The sequence below is a fragment of the Schistocerca gregaria genome, unplaced genomic scaffold (genome assembly GCF_023897955.1).
Source record: "Schistocerca gregaria isolate iqSchGreg1 unplaced genomic scaffold, iqSchGreg1.2 ptg000266l, whole genome shotgun sequence".
Taxonomy (NCBI): Eukaryota; Metazoa; Arthropoda; class Insecta; order Orthoptera; family Acrididae; genus Schistocerca; species Schistocerca gregaria.
Window position 1 is genome coordinate 2,366,738 of NW_026061768.1, and position 3,523 is coordinate 2,370,260.

Sequence of the window (3,523 nt, forward strand, 5' to 3'; positions counted from 1 at the left end):
TAGCTGGCTTTGATGCCTTGGACATGAGCTAGGACCTTAAGATTCTGCATGAAAGGAGGACTAGCAGCCGAGTTGCACGGGAGAATGTGAAAAGTGTTCATATGTAGTAAAAACCTGAGAAATCCGTCCGTTTTCGTCATTTGTTATCCAATCGCCTTAAAGCTAGATCGTCACTTGGCCGCTCTTCTCTCTGAAACGGCTGTACTTATCGTCTGCAAAGCTATGTGGCGTGCTGCGGTATGCGGAGACACTAAAAGCACCATAGTAGAATACAGATGAAGCTTCTAAGTTGATGTAATAGCCAGTAAGAAGTAGTACAATTCAAGTTTTAGGTACTGATTATTGACTTTTTAGCTGGCTTTGGTGCCTTGGACATGAGCTAGGACCTTAAGATTCTGCATGAAAGGAGGACTAGCAGCCGCGTTGGATGGGAGAATGTGAAAAGTGTTCATATGTAGTAAAAACCTGAGAAATCCGTCCGTTTTCGTCATTTGTTATCGAATCGACTTAAAGCCAGATCGTCACATTGGCCGCTCTTCTCTCTGAAACGGTTGTACTTATCGCCTGCAAAGCTATGTCGCGTGATGCGGTATGCGGAGACACTAAAAGCACCATAGTAGAACACAGATGAAGCTTCTATGATAATGGAATAGCCAGTAAGAAGTAGTACAATTAAAGTTTTAGGTATCGATTTTTGACTTTTTAGCTGGCTTTGGTGCCTTGGACATGAGCTAGGACCTTAAGATTCTGCATGAAAGGAGGACTAGCAGCCGCGTTGGATGGGAGAATGTGAAAAGTGTTCATATGTAGTAAAAACCTGAGAAATCTGTCCGTTTTCGTCATTTGTTATCGAATCGACTTAAAGCCAGATCGTCACATTGGCCGCTCTTCTCTCTGAATCGGTTGTACTTATCGCCTGCAAAGCTATGTCGCGTGATGCGGTATGCGGAGACACTAAAAGCATTATAGTAGAACACAGATGAAGCTTCTAAGTTGATGAAATAGCCAGTAAGAAGTAGTACAATTCAAGTTTTAGGTATCGATTATTGACTTTTTAGCTGGCTTTGGTGCCTTGGACATGAGCTAGGACCTTAAGATTCTGCATGAAAGGAGGACTAGCAGCCGCGTTGGATGGGAGAATGTGAAAAGTGTTCATATGTAGTAAAAACCTGAGAAATCCGTCCGTTTTCGTCATTTGTTATCGAATCGACTTAAAGCCAGATCGTCACATTGGCCGCTCTTCTCTCTGAAACGGTTGTACTTATCGCCTGCAAAGCTATGTCGCGTGATGCGGTATGCGGAGACACTAAAAGCACCATAGTAGAACACAGATGAAGCTTCTATGATGATGGAATAGCCAGTAAGAAGTAGTACAATTAAAGTTTTAGGTATCGATTATTGACTTTTTAGCTGGCTTTGGTGCCTTGGACATGAGCTAGGACCTTAAGATTCTGCATGAAAGGGGGACTAGCAGCCGAGTTGCACGGGAGAATGTGAAAAGTGTTCATATGTAGTAAAAACCTGAGAAATCCGTCCGTTTTCGTCAATTGTTAACGAATCGACTTAAAGCCAGATCGTCACAACGGCCGCTCTTCTCTCTGAAACGGTTCTACTTATCGTCTGCAAAGCTATGTCGCGTGCTGCGGTATGCGGAGACACTAAAAGCACCATAGTAGAACACAGATGAAGCTTCTAAGTTTATGTAATAGCCAGTAAGAAGTAGTACAATTCAAGTTTTAGGTACTGATTATTTACTTTTTAGCTGGCTTTGGTGCCTTGGGCATGAGCTAGGACCTTAAGATTCTGCATGAAAGGAGGACTAGCAGCTGAGTTGCACGGGAGAATGTGAAAAGTGTTCATATGTAGTAAAAACCTGAGAAATCCGTCCGTTTTCGTCATTTGTTATCGAATCGACTTAAAGCCAGATCGTCACATTGGCCGCTCTTCTCTCTGAAACGGTTGTACTTATCGTCTGTTAAGCTACGTCGCGTGCTGCGGTATGCGGGGACACTAAAATCACCATAGTAGAACACAGATGAAGCTTCTAAGTTGATGTAATAGCCAGTAAGAAGTAGTACAATTCAAGTTTTAGGTATCGATTATTGACTTTTTAGCTGGCTTTGGTGCCTTGGACATGAGCTAGGACCTTAAGATTCTGCATGAAACGAGGACTAGCAGCCGCGTTGCACGGGAGAATGTGAAATGTGTTCATATGTAGTAGAAACCTGAGAAATCCGTCCGTTTTCGTCATTTGTTATCGAATCGATTTAAAGCCCGATCGTCACATTGGCCGCTCTTCTCTCTGAAACGTTTGTACTTATCGTCTGCAAAGCTACGTCGCGTGCTGCGGTATGCGGAGACAATAAAATCACCATAGTAGAACACAGATGAAGCTTCTAAGTCGATGTAATAGCCAGTAAGAAGTAGTACAATTCAAGTTTTAGGTATCCATTATTGACTTCTTAGATGGATTTGGTGCCTTGGATATGAGCTAGGACCTTAAGATTCTGCATGAAAGGAGGACTAGCAGCCGAGTTGCACGGGACAATATGAAAAGTGTTCATATGTAGTAAAAACTTGAGAAATCCGTCCGTTTTCGTCATTTGTTATCGAATCGCCTTAAAGCTAGATCGTCACTTGGCCGCTCTTCTCTCTGAAACGGCTGTACTTATCGTCTGCAAAGCTATGTGGCGTGCTGCGGTATGCGGAGACACTAAAAGCACCATAGTAGAACACAGATTAAGCTTCTAAGTTGATGTAATAGCCAGTAAGAAGTAGTACAATTCAAGTTTTAGGTACTGATTATTGACTTTTTAGCTGGCTTTGGTGCCTTGGACATGAGCTAGGACCTTTAGATTCTGCATGAAAGGAGGACTAGCAGCCGCGTTGGATGGGAGAATGTGAAAAGTGTTCATATGTAGTAAAAACCTGAGAAATCCGTCCGTTTTCGTCATTTGTTATCGAATCGACTTAAGCCAGATCGTCACATTGGCCGCTCTTCTCTCTGAAACGGTTGTACTTATCGTCTTCAAAGCTATGTCGCGTGCTGCCGTATGCGGAGACACTAAAAGCACCATAGTAGAACACAGATGAAGCTTCTAAGTTGATGTAATAGCCAGTAAGAAGTAGTACAATTCAAGTTTTAGGTATCGATTATTGACTTTTTAGCTGGCTTTGATGCCTTGGACATGAGCTAGGACCTTAAGATTCTGCATGAAAGGAGGACTAGCAGCCGAGTTGCACGGGAGAATGTGAAAAGTGTTCATATGTAGTAAAAACCTGAGAAATCCGTCCGTTTTCGTCATTTGTTATCGAATCGCCTTAAAGCTAGATCGTCACTTGGCCGCTCTTCTCTCTGAAACGGCTGTACTTATCGTCTGCAAAGCTATGTGGCGTGCTGCGGTATGCGGAGACACTAAAAGCACCATAGTAGAATACAGATGAAGCTTCTAAGTTGATGTAATAGCCAGTAAGAAGTAGTACAATTCAAGTTTTAGGTACTGATTATTGACTTTTTAGCTGG